General features: G+C 34.8%; 1 protein-coding gene across 20 annotated transcripts in view; it reads right to left on the reverse strand.

The window, feature by feature from the left end:
* The window catches only part of RBFOX1 (RNA binding fox-1 homolog 1), a 916,301-nt gene that overhangs the window by 505,478 nt on the left and 393,942 nt on the right, over nt 1–16,881 (reverse strand). For 6 of the 20 annotated variants that reach the window (XM_040592434.1, XM_040592431.1, XM_040592433.1 and 3 more), the window contains one exon: nt 13,095–13,139. The exons of the other annotated variants lie outside the window; for them this stretch is intronic. The gene's annotated coding sequence lies outside the window, so the exon portion shown is untranslated. The remainder of the gene's footprint in view (nt 1–13,094; nt 13,140–16,881) is intronic. 20 annotated transcript variants of the gene reach the window in all.

Raw genomic sequence — 16,881 nt, forward strand, 5'->3', positions numbered from 1 at the left:
AAAGTATATATAGAAACATTAAACAGAACACTAAACATAAAAGCACTTCAGCAGAATTTCTGGAATGAAAAAAGTTGTTTTCACCCTGAAAGCTTTACAGGGTTGCTCTGGAAAACTGTATTCTCCAAAAAGTTCTTTTAAACTATGCTTGAATATTTCCTTCTACCTATATTATCTTTTAACATCTCCTTAAAATGAGACAACAAAAAGCAACTATAATTAAAAGTAAAGCATTTTCTTATACAATACAAAGTCAGTTTTGTGTTGATTATAGCCTATCTGCTAATTTTTCAAAAATGTAAATATTTACCTCGCTACAATTACATTTTTAATGTCCATAAAATTTGACTCAAATTATATGTTATGAATGAAAAATAGGAATGTCTGTTGTTTTTAATAACTTTGGCCATTTAGAGTGATAGCAACTGTAGTCCTACAAAGGAAAGTATTGGTAGCACCACACCTGTCACCTCAAACTGTGAAATACTGAGGCTTTTAATCCAGGGTGCTTAATATGACTAGGAAGTTTCCTGAAGATGGAAAGACATCATCTCAGGGCTTCAGCTGTGTGAAAAATTTAGAATCATTATTTAAAATCCTTTCATTAGGAATACATCACATTCTCTCTCAGAATATTAAAATAATTTTCTTAGAGAATAGAGATGCACTTGGAATAGCAATTTTCTAGACAAAGCCTCAATCAAAAAATATCCAAGAGTTTTCCTAAATAAAACCCACATATTTCATGTGCAACTGCATTGAAACATGTCAATAGATATTATATGTTGCTAAACTATATTTCCAAAACTTTTAGTAAATATTTTGTTACCAACAGTGGGCATAGCTCTGCTCCAAAGACATACAAACATGAGAATAAACACTGCTTCAGATGGTACCTTTGATTATGTAATACCACATACATTTAATCAAAGAACTAGATTGGATCTGTTCTACAAATAACACAACTTTCAAACCAATACAGTGGGCACATCAATATCATTATTAGAGCTTAACTAAATATCATTAAGACATTTCATTCTTCAGTCTTAAATCTATGTGCTTGAGCAGAACAGTTGCTTTCCCTTCCGCTGGCCCATCTTCCACAACCTGACATCAAAAGCACCATTTATATGTTATGGTGACAGTCTAATTGAGGGCAAAAGCGTATCAGTGTATACTCTACTCTCATGAGGAGTAAAACTCACAAAAAGTTTTTATTATCATAACAAGCTGTTAGTGGTGACATTAATTAAATGATGAAGCATATAGCTTACAACTGCACTAAATGTATGGTTGTGCAGCTTTGTGAAATGAAAAGAAAGCTCTTCACAGGTGTGTCTCCTTTTATGTCAAAACAAGCTCACTGCTTCATTAAAGTGATATACTGATTAATGTAGACAATGAACAGAGGGATATGATATTAGTTACTGAAAGAATGCAAGTTCTTTGAAAAAGTTTATTTTTCAGCCAACATAATAAACAAGTAGTGAGAATATACTGCATGCAAAGGTTACGCAAAGACTTAGCAGAAACACCCTACTGTGAACTTGAAATAAAGATTAACTATATTTTTGGTGGAAAATAGAGGGAAAGTACAGATTCCTTCCAGAGACCTATGCAACTGAGGTTCTTCAGTTATTCTGTGAATACGTAAAAAGAGATAAACTTCACTTTGCACAGCTCCATGCACATACTGCACTGCTGGCTTGCCTATTTGATGCTGTCTAGTCTGTTCTACTTTCAAAGATTCCATCTATGGAGGAGCAGATACTCCTCCATTTATTTTTATCATCAACAATCATGGTGCTCTCTTTCCTGATTAACACACGAAGTGGTGAATATTTACGCCCTGAATACTATAAAAGTTTTGCCCCTAATAATATGTGTTACCTAACTGCCTTAGGCTTTGGCTTCATACAACAGAAGAGACATAAAGGACAGTGCTCCGAGCAAAGTTCTGTCTCCTGCTATCTTTAGCAGAAAGTAGATTGCTGTTACTGTGACTGTGATTTCCAGGATCTCTAGCCCTGAGAGATACTATTATACTACACTGATACTTTTCCTGAAAGACAAATAGAGTAATTCCAATTAATATTCCCTTGCATACTTTGCATTTTGGGACACCGTATTTAATAGATATGCATATTACCAGCATGGGTAAAACCACACATCTTTTGGCCATGAAAAGAAGTAACAAGAATATTACAAAGATGAGACAACCAACCATTCAACTCTAAAGATTAAGGGTAAGTATTCACTTAACAAAAAATGTGTAGCATTTGAATAACAATGGCTATTTGGTCTGAGTCCCAGTCTTGCTCTTATATGTGGCAACACAAGTCCAAATTGTTTGTTTTATTCAGATGAGTATTTTCATAACACTTAAACTTTCTAATTTTTTGTTACAAATATTTAATATGTATGATGTCTGAGGATGCTAAATAATATCCAAGTTTTGAAGATAGGAATATTGAGGCAGAAGGCACACAAGTGATTTTTGTGACAGTACCTAACTAACAGAGTCACATTTAGAACACCTGAACTTCACAGCTTCCACAGAAATGAAAGACAGTAGGGACCAAATCACCTGGTCTGACATCCAGCCTACAGAGCAGAAAATCAGTCCCAATGTACCTTAGAGTGGGCAGGAGAAGAGGTGGGAAAAAGTAAAAATGCAGATATCAGTGCAGGGCAAACCACAACAGTTCCCAAAATGGCAAGGAGTTTGATTACATGATACACATCCAGCTGAAACCAGAGGACAAACTATTTCCTTTGTTGCAGACAATGCCCAAGGACAAAAATGAAGGTCCTAGATGATCTGAGAAAAAAATAGATTCCTGTCCTGTATTTGGTCAACTGTTATTAACACTGGCATATGAACAAGATGTAGCATCTAGACACCTGAGGTATTTTCACGCTTATCTATTTCTAGCTGGGTCTATTCTTTGATGCTTCAGGGAGAATAAAAAGCAACAATCCCCCTTGCCCTTACTGAAGCAAATGCAATGGAGAAATACATTCCATCTTAAGAAAGCTGGAGATATATATTCTTTGTGTATACTTTCAAAAATGTTGTCTTAATGCAGAGCTGCAAGTATTCTCAGGACACTGGGAGCAATGCAACATTCCCCAGAGCCAAGGAAAGCAAGGACTGAAGGGGGGAGTCAGATCCAGGGATTCTGAGGCCAGTAAAGGTCTATCACAACCAGCTAGTCTAACCTGTAAGGTCAGAACACAACAGAAGTCACCTTGTGCTGAACATGTCCTGTATGTCAGGTAATGACATTATGCAAGCTCTGTCAGACCAAACCTTGTATCTAACGAAACCCCTATTGAAGAACAAGGTTTTCGCACTTGTTCACCTGTTTACTGATACAGTGAAAGTATTTTTTTTATTATTTGGGAAAAACATAATATAACCAAAGATGTCCTTTCTTTCCCCAAGAGGTGGAACAACAATATTAGACTTGCGGGGAGGAAAACATCATCTTGAAATAAATGTTTTTTTTTCTACATGGAAGTGGAAGGGATATAATAATAGCAGCGGGGTTTCACACAGAACAATGGAATGTAGTTTTCATCCTCTAATACCTCATCTAAGAAATATATGAGATAAATACTGATCACAAAAAAATCTTATTATGTGATAGATCATGTATGTTTGCTTTACCTATTATAAAAAGAATTTCCTTCTGTTTTTTGAATGTAATTTGTACTTTTCATACAGGTTTTCTCCTATAAAAATTCTGTCTCCAAATTTTGAGTTCTCACCTTAGCATGAACTAGATCAATGTTATTCTTCATCTTGACTTTCTCCTAAATATTAAAAATTATTATATCAAATGACCCCAGACACCTTTACTGATACTCATCCTTTGTATTAATTGCATTACACCTCAGGGATTCTCCAGTATCACGCTTCTTGTTCCACAGTTAGTATTTTATTGTATTGCAGTAATATGAACCACAAATGTAATTTCTCAAAGGTAGAAATTTGCAATTAAGACAATGTAATAAATAACTTCATTTGTATAAGTGGCTAAATTCAGGCAGCAACATCTCTAACAAATATTAAAAAACCCCAGATCTACCAAATTTATAAATGTTCCTTGAAAATTTTGTTAAACACTGTAAGAGATCTTATTAATCTTCTAAGCTAAAGGAAATAATATTTAACGATCCTCCTCAGAAATTTGCTCTTGGAGGAACACAGCCACAACATCAACATTAAGGGCAGTACCACTCAGAATGCACAACAGTTCAGTTTATCTTGAACACATATTTAAGATCATGGTTTTAATCAGCTACTATTTACAGATTCTACCAATTAATCCTGGTTACTTTCTAACTGAACCAACCACGTTGACACCAAAACCGTAAGTGATCCCTCTGATTTCAAAGAATGTAAGCATTATTTTCAGGAACTGGGGTGGTTTCTTTTATACCCTATTCAAATTTATGAGATATTGGAGGTATGGTAGTAATCATGACCTTTGCCAGACAGGATACAAAATAGAAATAACTTCTTCCACTGTTCATTTCTCTATTTGTAATAGATCATTTAAATACTTTAGTTCCATGCCTTGCTTTTCAAAGTAGACTGAAAAGTAGACTTTTTGAGGTCCTTTCCCAAGGCATTTTCTATGTAAATGTTAGTCTTTGCTACTTACACCTTAAATTTTGGATAGGCAAAAAGTTAGTACTTTTGCTTCCATTTTACCAGCAGGGAATAGAAGCACAGCGGTTAAACATCTGTTCTGAGTTTGGCATACCAGGAATTCAACATAGCACTGAATTAAAACTCACACCATCATCATGTGACACTATAATTTTCTTTCACAGGAACGAAATATTTTTGCTTCATTTCATGGGATGTGATAGAGACAAATTCTAAACACCATGAAAGAAATACAACATGATTTTTTTCAAAAAAAAATGCATAAATTTTAGGTAATTTCTAATTTAGTTTTTCTACAAGACTGCTCTATGCATAACCTACCTAATTTAGCAAAGAATTAATCAAGTTGGGCTAGCATATGCCACTAAAAGTATAAGAAATATGATGTTTAAAATTCTTCCTAGAAGTACTGTAATAAATCTGCTTGAAAATATTATTTTCTTTGTTGAAAAGTAACTCACTACTCTTATATTTCATTTTCTAAAGTGACCAACACTTCAGTTATATTACAGCAAAAGTATCCCAGCTGGGTCATTCTTATGTGTCCATTTTTCTACAGGTGCAAAAGGAAGGTTCCACTCATGAGAATTCAGATCCTAACCCTCTTCCAATGATACAATTACAGAAGCAGATAAAAGAGAGAAAAAGAAGCTGACAGGAAGCTGAAAGAATATAGCATTCGGTAATGATAAGCAGTAAAAAACAGGAAAACCTACTTTAGTCTGCAAAGTCATTATAATAATTTGTTCAGAAAGCAGCAAAGACAAAACACAGTAAATACTTTGGAAACTGCTGGATCAATTTGCAAGTGCTGAAAGCACATCAGCCTCAGAAACTCAGGGACATTTGTATTAAGCAAGAGACACACAATTAAGCTGCATCTCAAGCTAAAACCCTGGGGGCTCCACACTTCGTTCCAGTCAACTACTGCTGTTTTTTGGCACTATTTTCATTGCAAATATGAGTAATGTGGGGCCTTTAGTCACTATTAAGCAGTAATCTGGGGAAATCATCCACTTCCAATAATCTTATACTCTAATTTAGGGCACTCTGAAACCACATAATGAATAATACTGTCGCCAGGTCTCTCCTATAATGACACATGACATATGCCTGCTATTGCTTTTTTCAAATCAATTGCAACCATGTTGCTTTTTTTGAGAAAATCTTGTTTATTGTATTCATTTGAGTTTCTTTCTTCATTCATTAGATGAAGAAGTAAATTTCTGCTTCAGAAGCAAGATATTAATTGTTAACTTGGCATTCAGAAAGCAGTGGATTCCTTTGCAATCAAAACAAAATTATTTTTTCAAGTTATATCACCATGTTAGGTTACAAGTTACTTATGAGTAATAAAAAATGTACTTTCATTGTAAATTAGAAAGCTAATTAAGAGACCTTCCACTGTTCTTTCCCCTCCTGGATGGATTTTACCTGTTACTAAGGTCTGCCACTGCAGAACTCACAAGAATCACTTCCCTCTTGACAAGTGGAAAAAAGCTTTTATAGCTAAGCAATTTGAATGCCAGAATAAAATCAAGCATCTATCCATTTTTATGTCTTATAACCCTTGTGTTTTTCATAACCACTGGAAAATACTGGTCAATAACATAAATTGGGAGCAACATTGTAAGGAATATAGCAAACTTAAATCTGTGCTGGGTATAGAAAAACCCAACCGTCAACAAATAAAAAGGTCTGAAGATACGCAAAGAATTCAAGAAGTACATCGTCTCAGAGATGAAAGTAGAAAGGTTTTGATACTTCTGCTTTCAATAAATCGCAAAATCAAAATTTAACTTACCTATAAAAGATGATTTAAAGATATACTTTATGAAAACATTGCTTTTCTGTTTCTCAAGTAATCTCAGGCAATGTGAAATACACTGCACTTTATCAGAAATATTCCTAGATTATTCTCTGACTTGCTCAGAAGCAGCATATCTAAGTTTTAGATAACAGTGTGAATAATTCCTTATTCATCCCAGGCAAACACAATCAATTGCATTCTAGAAATTCAATTTACAAGTAATTCATCTGACATTAATATTCCAAATTCACAAGATTTCACATAAAGCTATTCTTGTAGCATAGTAAATTTCCAATAGACATTGTTATTAAAGTAAAAATGATCCTCCACAAAATAACTTGCAAGCTGTGTGGTATAGTCTCGGTCTTTGCAGTATTTTCTCTGTGTGCGTGGTAACAGGAAATTCTATGTAAAGTTGGTGAAGTATAATTTACAGCTGAATTTTAAATAACCTATTATACAAAATCTACCTAAAAAGACAACATTGCAGGTGGCTTTTCCAAAAAGCTTTCATTGTTTCGCAGACACACTGACTTATTAGTCAACTATCTAATCAACTGATTAGTTCTCCATAGTAGTAAGTGATGATTTCCCTGTAGTAATTAGATGATATTTTGCAAATGGTGAGTGCATAATGCCTATGTATTGTGCTGCTTATTTCACTTATTTATTCCTTATTTCTCCTACTTTATGAGATTCATAAATCTACTACATTTAAGAGGTAGGTTTATTTATTGTGATTAAGAAAAATGCATTATGGAGGTACCTGAAACTAAAAATAATGAAACAAAGTAGAAGGTTGATTCATTAGTGATCCCACATTTCTTCACACTTTAATAGGGCTGTTATATTTATCCATGGAGGGTGAACTGGAATTGGAGATCTTAAGTCTCATTTCTGTAGATAATCTTTATTACGTGAGCCAGAATGAAATTGTTAAAATACCTACTATCATGAGTGATGGGATTAGCACAAAAATGGTTCTCTAAACATTAACTACAGAGCACCTAAGTAGTGGTAGATAAAGTAAATTTACATTCACTGATATATGTGTAAAATAAAAAAGGGAAAACTGAAAACAATCATACCTAAGTAATATCAAGAACACCAGACTGAAATATGTCTATATTAATATTTTGGTGATGTAAAAGGTGTGAAGGTATAGGTGGTTATCAACACCTTTTTGAGTGTTACGTGTTCTTGGGAAAAACTTTCCCAATCAAAGATTAAGTCATTAATACTGTCAGCGTTTGAAAACATAACATACACTAATTTGTTTCCCCTTGCCTATCATCTTTCCCTCAGATTTATATTCTTTGTGAAAGACCCCAAATCATCATACCAGAAATCAACTGATAACTTGTATTATCCCAACTGTTCGCAATACTAACAGCGTAGGCTAGCTTTTCTGCATGCGACAGCGCCCAGGATTTTAGTGCAAATTACTGTCTATGTACAGGAAAGGGGGTGGTCTCCCTTGAGGAGGAGGCAGAGTATGGGTTAGGGGACGTGCACAAACCCATGGCAGATCAAGAACTGTGGAAATTTGAGATCCATGTGCACTGCTGTTTCAACTGAATGCAATATTCAGAGTTAAAACACTGTTGTAGGAGCAGAAGTTTCAAAGATTACTCTAAAAAGAGGCATGAATTAATCAGAGGGCATTGAAAACTAGCATGTTACAAAGCATGTTTTTATAATACAAGCCCCTGTTTTCTAATATTCCATCATATTTTCTAGCAAAAATAAGTGCATTGATTGCAAAAGCTTTCATATAATAGCGTTATAATTTGCTGTTGTCTAATAAAGCTACATTGAGCAAAATAGCATCAGAAAGAAAAGCTCAGAAGTGGAAAAGTAAATAACAGTAATGATAAACATAGCATATACAGTGTGGAATAAAAGCCACAACATTCAATTGAAGTGCTTCTATATGACCATAGCATTCTATATTTCTCATCTCCCAGGTTGAAAATAAGAGTCTAAATATCAATTCCCCAAGCTGCAGCATGTTTTCCATCTCATGCAAAACCAATAAAACTTCTTTACGTCCAAAATCAGCTTCTATTATATTAGTCCAAACCCAGGGCTTTCTCAATTATCTCTCTGCCATCTTCCTTCCCCGCACCACCACCACCACCCACTCCCTCCCAACTCGCTACCTAAATTTATACTAGTACTAACTGCAATATACTCAGCATACATATAGTGGTGAATTTAGTAAAACATACACATGAAAAATCTAACTTAATGCAAATGAATGACCTTCAATTTTAAAACAAATGAAGTTATATAGTCATTTCACTACTATTGTTATATAACTAGGAGAAATTAATTTCCACAGAAAATGCTGTACAGCCATGACAACTTTGGTAAAACCTATTATCTAAGTTCCCATATATATTTTACTGGAAATACACTGGGTATACCCGTAAAGACCGGATTAAGGTATAGTCACATCGCACTCAGAAGTTGTGTGATAGGTTAATAAACTGTTAAAACTATTAATATAACAAGTATGCTTCCATATTTCTTGATGCCTGACACACTTTTACAATTGGGATATTGTGAAGTTAATTAGAGGGAAATCAGACAAAGACTCCTGCTTTACAAGACCACAGTTTGCTGACCACAACGTGCAAACTGAGGGGGGAATAGGACATAACTCTTACCATACTTAATCAGTCACATGCAAACGAAAGGAAAACAGACAAGACACTTTTTCTTTTTTATCTTTACTGATTTAACACAAGACCCAAAAGGAATTAATCAGACTATGGAGCACTCATTTTTAAGGTCAAGAGTATGTCCAGACTTTGCTGTAGCTGCAGTGTTATAAGAACTGTAAGTATATTAGTATATATAGACGCAATGCTTTTTAATAGAAAATTCTGGCAGTGCAGAAACATGACCATGTGAAATCTTTCACATTCATTCATGTGGAAGTTGAGGTCTGGAGAATTTTATTGGGGTGTGTTGTTTTTTTTTTTAATGTTGGACTATTTTAGTAAATTAGAAAGAAGACCAAAAGAAAAACTACAAAGACTGTACAACTCTTACAGCTCAGAGCACCTACTGGCTATTATAAAGGGAAATCTCTGCATTAATGATCACTGCATCAGTTTCAGAAGAGTATTAGATGGATGAGTCAGAGGATTTAATTTCAAATACCTTTAACCAAATGACAAACAAATATCATTAATGATGACCATATTGATAAATTATCTATAAACTTAGACTGGAAATTCAGACTAATTTTCTGTTTACAAACAAAGCACCTGAGAAATCACTGAAAACTACTTTAAAATTTCAAAGATACCAAGTTCTTAATGTTTGAAAGTGTTACATTCACTTGTAAGAGACTGGGTTTGCTACCAGTAAACAGGATGAACTTATCATCTCAACAGACACATCAAATCAGAAACCTATGTTTGTTATGAAAACTTAATCTTTCTGTAAGTTTGTTGTTGGTTTTTTTTAAATGAAAATACATGGATTCATTTAATTTTGCATGTTAATTAACATAATTAGGTTCATTCAGGTAGTGCAACTTCAAAGTTTGCATGGTTGCAATTTGTGGAGATACATGTTTAGCACTAAAGCAATGAACACTATATTTTGTTTTTCACCTCCCTGCCTAATATACAGCAATATTGTATATTTATGTCTTTACATGTATATGTATGTATTTACATCAATATAAACACTATATACATATATTATATTTGCAAAATAAATCAGGACCTTTCACCTATGCACCTGTATGCTTAAATGCCTATGTAAATGACCAGTCAATGGAATCAATGAGATTGAATCCAGACATGTAAATCTGTCTCCGGAACTCATATTGAAGGAATGGGGCTTTGAACAGTATTGACAGCTTTCCCTCTGCAATCTCCTGAACAGTAACAGGGCTCTTCCCTTCAGGTTCCCATTCTTGTCACAGAGGGAAAGACCTGGAAGGCAGGCACTGGAGGTTCTATGCCCTGCATGGACTCAAATCATGGGACCATACAAAATATAAACCAGGTAACAATAGGAATCCAGTCCAAAAGGGGTTTTGCACACTGGTGACAGTCAATCTGCACACTTATTTTCTGGTTTAACTGTTTACAGCAGGGTTATTCAACCAGCTTTTTGAACATGATTATTAATGACTTTTATCACTACTAACTTTTCACCAAAATTTTATATGTGTATTTGTCAGCCAAACATTCTGTTATTCAGGTCTCTGACCCTGTAGCTGTAATTATTTGATAACATTTTCTAGTTCTGTTCAGGTAAAATTCACTACTGCATGTAGGACATAATACCTATGGACCTTTGAGGAAACTGAGTCACTTTATTGCACCATTACAGACACAGATCAAAACTCAACCTTATGTTACACCAGGGTGAAACCTTGAGTGGAATGTTAATTGCCTAGGTGGTGAATAGTCTCTGCCCCCACACAGAGGTAAGCTTTATTCCAAAAGCACAGTACCAAAGTGTACATGCAGCATTTCTTACCACATTTATTACACCTACAAAACATTCTGGTTTTGGTTTGCAAAAACAGAAACTTTCGAAATAAGTGATGTTATTTCAGGAAGATCACCAATTTCCTGTTAATGCTTTTCCTAGCGCCTAGTATTGGGAAAAGCACCCAGAACTTTTGACTTCCTACTACACATCTCTGGTTTTTAACTAAAAAACTAAATTTCTAAGACCTCTGGAACTTGTGTGTACTACTTCTCATACATAATCTTGTGCATAGATAGTAAAAAAAACAAACAACAAAAAACATTATATAACCACTATACCAAGTTTTTTTGCTACAGGGATAGGTCAATCAAAACTGTACAGAATCAGAAAGTCTGTAAGTCAGGTTGCACCATAAACATACTGTAGAACATTAGACAAATCTATCATAATGTCTATTTGCATAATTTAGCATTACTAGTTACTAAGATTCACACTTAGATTTTTCCCCAAAAGATCAACCTCACTAGCTGTTTTATGGATTCATAGTGATGTAAGTATGAAAGTACACAGTAACTCTGCAGGATCTGCCACCACCATCTTATATAAATATTAACCAAATTTGGATACAAATAGCAAAAAATCCTAGTACAGGGTAATTCTGTAGTTTCATTTATTCTGTTTCTGTTACAGCACTTTAAGAGTATCTGAGAAGCTTCCAGGAGGGCATTCAGAAAGATGCCTAGCACTTACTTCAGATTGGTTGTGCTGCTCATATACTAATGACAATAAGGTATCCATCTCTAGCTGGAATGATTGCTCTAAGCCAGTGAAGAAAAACATAAAAATATTTTTGTCATATCTTTGTTTCACCATGAATACTAGCATAGGGAGAGCCACAAGATAGCTCTGACCTCCTGATGTAACACAGCACCATGAGGAGACAGTAGTCAATGTCTTAAAACCATAATTTTTCAGTTAACATGAGACTGCACCTGAACTAATTATCCCTACCTCTCCATGGAGCTTACGACCTCAGGTACAGCGCTTCCCTGCTGCACCCATGCTCCAGAAAGAGCTACCTCTGCTCCTGCAGGTCAGGGGTCACTTGCTTCGTGTTCTCTTGTGTAAGGTCAACGAGCCAATAGGCTCAAACACATTTAAGGCACTTTCAAAGCAGGATTGAACAACAGCTTTGGACCACTGGTATTTCTATTAAAGAAGGAAGTTTGTTCGGTGTTAAGACACTTTTTAAAATACAAATGAAACATGATGTATGCATGCTCCTCAAAATGCCGTATTACAGAATAAATTCCATTAGAAGGATCTCTGCAGATTACCGAGTTCAACACCCTCTTCCTCAAATCAAAGAACAATCACCTTCAAATTCAAATTTATTTGCAGTTATATACTAGCAGAACATTTTCCAGAACCTTCAGAATTATTTTTTTTTGGCCTTAGGAGGTAATATAAAACTGTTGAGCTGCTTGAGGGCTATCAGGCAGATCAAATGCAGCTTGCATTCTAGGACTACTAGCCAGGACACATAATGCCACCTACACCACAATGCAGACTCTGTGGCTGTGCTGTCATATGGGCAGCTGGACAATTAAGGGCTCAGATGCAAGGCAACCGGTAGAAGTTTCTAAAGAATGTGTTGACTGAACACACCGAGCCCATTCCCCAACAAATGTGGTTAAGACTCTGGAGGAACTACTATAATCTCTCACCTCCCTGAGCTATATGTGCTGCCACCCTAATGGAGGACAGTTTTAGTCTGCCATTAGATCAGCAATCTCTTGGTTTAAGAATGAACCTGTGGGATTAGAATCAGTTCCTGCCATTGCTTCCTCCTTAGCACCAGTGTCACAGAAAGGAGCAGAGCAGTCCTTCCTGAGACACTGAAGGGTAAGTAAACTTCTGCTCCGGAAAACAAACATTTGTTAATGTAAATTTATCATCCAGAGCCTGTATTTTGGGAAACTGTTAGGATACAAAATAATTCTGAAATCATTCCCTTTACCCTTTTATGGATTTGTATAGCAGATTTGAACCTATCAGGATATATCCAGGAGGATTATGATTTTGTCTTGGTACTTTAAAGCAGTATTTTGTTTCATTTTCTACTATTTTCTATCTTACTTGATAGCTGCATTATCCATGTTTCCTGAGTGCTACATTTTCATCCTGTAGGGAAAAAAAACAAAACACTTCTGTAGAAAACTCAGCTAGTGTCTCTTAAGTATAGCATTTAATGCAACTACGTTTAACTAAACACATTTTTCCTTTGTTTTATTTTATTCTACTACTTCCACAACAGCTAGAAAATTGTGAAGATTCTTTTAAATAATGCTCTTCACTAAGTCATGGCCAACCACCAAGTAAGCATGTGGCTAAATGAGCAAAATGTGTTCTGCTCACCATAAGAGACATTATTTATATTTACCACAACAAAAGAAGGCAATGGCCTGCAAACACAGGCACATAACGTCAATAAACATGAATACTATGCCCAAAACTATTTAGTAAACATGTCAATAGAGCAGAATTTTATCTATAAAATGAAAATATATGACATACAAAAGTTTTCACACAGTCATGTATTCCAGATTAGGATTTCAGTACACGAACATACAGGACAACCAGCAGGTCAGGGTGTGTAATCACATGAGCTTAGTTTTATATGAAACTAGACTAAAACAGGAAAAGGAAATGTAAGTAGCCAATTAATGAAGATGACTATTGAGTTCTAATTATTTCTAAGAGTCTGTCCTACCTCTTCTTTAAATTCAAACATGAATCTCAAAGATTAACACGTATTCTGACTCCATAAATTATTTCTAGTCCTGAATGCAAGTATATAAATATTTAAGGATAACACAAGATATTCCAGGTTAGAAAATGGCAGTTGAAGCTACCTTGCCATAATTTTGCTTTGATTCACCCAGGATATGAACAATCACTACAGATATCTGAAGGGGAAAAGCCCAGAAGTAACTATAGTTTCAGAAGCAGCTTTAAAGACTGAATTTTAGCTTGTGAAGATTTGGATGAGGGTTGCCATCCTTTATTACATAGAGCCATTCTGCTATACATTGTAACTGAAGACTGGTCAATTTTATTTTAATTTGATATAAAGAACTCCCTTTGCTTCTCTCAAAGTCTTAAAATCAACCTTTGATTTCTAAAAATTTCTATTAACTACGTTATTTCTTTTCCATGAAATGGTGATTGCCTACTTCCCCATAATTTAAGATTGAAGGCATTTACATTTGAAAGTACTTGATATTTTGTATGTGGAATACATTTTATAGGCACTTTACTGTGTATCATTTCAAACCTGATTTTTCCCATAAAACTGAAAAATATGTAAAAAAAATAAATAAAAGTGTCTTTATTATGGTGTTTTTTTTTTTTATTAGCTATTCTAATAAATGTGTTTGCAATCGACATCCAATCATGATTTTATTATTTTTACTAAATGCTTTTTGGCATTCACTCTCAACTTTTTAATTAAAGTAGGAATAATTTGGATGGTAAACTGTAGTATCCATGCTTAGTATTATAATTCAGTTATTATTAAAGTGGTTTCTCAAAAGAGAGGTAATCATTTCTATCAATTTATTTTTTTCTTTACAGCTGTGTAGAACCTTTGGTGTGGAGATCAAACTATTGGGATTAGAATAAATTTTCATTTCAATTAAATTTACCTGTAAACACCTCAAGGAACAATTATGATTTGTGTTTCTTTATTTCACAGTAAAAGCTTAGGAAACTACGACTACTCTTGCTACTTCATCCTGTATGTCAAGAGGTTTTCTGGCACCTCTTATTGTAAAAGACGGATTCATTTCAGCAGTCAAACTACAAGATACCACATAAATACTGTAGTGCAATGTCTTAGAATTGTTAATCATTCACATTAAGGAAACTTCAAGTCCTATTCTGTGTTACTTAACTCCAGTAAGATAAACACTAATGAGAGAATTAACTTGGGTTCAGCGGTTCTTATATTTTTGTTAAACCCCACATCAGCTTTAGAGGTGTGGGGTTTTTTCCCTCCCTCATCCAAAAAGTTTTGGACAAGTAATGGGAAAAGAGTTCCATCCTCACTGCCATAAGGCACTGTTCTCTAGTGGTTAGGATTTAGCAAAATGAGGGTTGGTATCCAGGAAATACTGAGTAGTGACATGCAAGGCTGTGATAAATATTGCATTTATTATCGAGACACACAGTCTCACCAAATGGATGTACAAATAACACCACCAAATAAGTACTGTGGTTTTATTTCCAAATGGATGTATTTTAGGGCTGAATTTATACCTCACTCCTTGTGCCACAGACACCGAACTGTTGAAATGAGCAAAACGAGCAAGTTTCTCAAAGAGATTAAATCCAATATCTCTCTGCTGACCTAAGTGCCCTATAGACTGCAGTGTACCTTAGGGATACCTAACCTAACTAAAAATTATTTATCTCCAAAATGAAATACAACTCCACAGTATGGAGCTTAATGCAGACAAATTTACGTTCTTCAAATAGAGGTCAACATCACACATACTGTTTGATTCCCTGTTACAATGATCATCCTACACATCTCCTGCTCCAGTTTCTCAGCACACAGAGAGTTCAGAGAAGACCAAAGAGCAAAACTACTCTTTACTGACAGACCTGCAGCAAAGATGGGAAGAACAGTTCTGAAGCGAACTCGGAAATTTCCTTGCTTTCGTAATGTCTACAACTTTTTCCTTTGGGATATCCATTCCAATTTTTCTCCAGAACCAAAAGCTGAGACTCACCATAGATGACACATTAGCCTGGGAAATTAACAGCTGCTCTACCGCTGATAAAACACAGGGAAACACTCAGGAGGGAAACTTTAAGTTCTGTTTCTTGGATAGACATCTCTGGTCTAAGACATCTGGACAACCACAGCAGTACTCAAAGATTTTGATAAGAAAGTATTATGTTAAGCTGCAGTCCAAGCCTGTCTTTCGTTACAAAGATCACAGGATAACTACAATATCTTCTATCAATTCATTCAAAAGAAAAGCTTGGAATAATTTTACTCTCTGGTTTAATTAATCAAAGTGAATAGTACAGTAAGACAGAGTTAGTTTTTCTGCCCAGATTAAAAGTGCTCCCCACACCTAGCCAGTACTTTTAATTCCAAAGGAAGTTTAAACTGAACATATGTATATACACACTTGGGGTTTTCTTGCATTAATATGTTCTTTTCCATGATCTAATTATATTACTGCATTGAAAGCAGTCCATTTTGCACAGGTATTACTATTTTCATTAACCAAAGTAACAATGGGTATATATAGTTTACAATTAGCCCCCATGTTTACCTAAATACCTCAGAAATTTTGGAAATCAAACCAGTAACAAAAACCTATTATTTACTGATGTGTTTTAATAAGATTAGAGCCCTCTGTGTTTTATCTTCTGAAATTATTTTACTCTAGCCACTTTGACTGGTGTAAAATTCTTGACTAAGACACATAGCCTTATTGTCACTCTGAGTGGTGGCTTTTCATCTTATGATTAATGGGCAGCTCCATTTATTGGGTAATTTAAAAATGCAGAAACTTTGCAAGCAAATTAATGGCCTTCAGAAATCTCAGCAAAATTGCATGAATTTAGCTGGAATGAAGTTATACTGTAAACAAAATGGCACAAAAGTTAGAACAATTTTAACAAAATTATTCACCATCTGTAACAGGAAATTAATCTATATATTTTTTCAGCAATATTAGTTTTCTACAGATTACATTTTTAAAACTTGTCTTCTGATAAACACCTGAAATTTATTTTCCTTGCTGGTATTAAAATCACTTTTATTCCTCCCTAACTGTTTTTCTAACATTTTCTAAACTACTGGTGGCAAGCAAGTAGCGTAACCACAGGCCACATATATTCCCTT

This window comes from Falco naumanni, chromosome 4 (assembly GCF_017639655.2).
Source record: "Falco naumanni isolate bFalNau1 chromosome 4, bFalNau1.pat, whole genome shotgun sequence".
In the NCBI taxonomy this organism is placed as follows: domain Eukaryota; kingdom Metazoa; phylum Chordata; class Aves; order Falconiformes; family Falconidae; genus Falco; species Falco naumanni.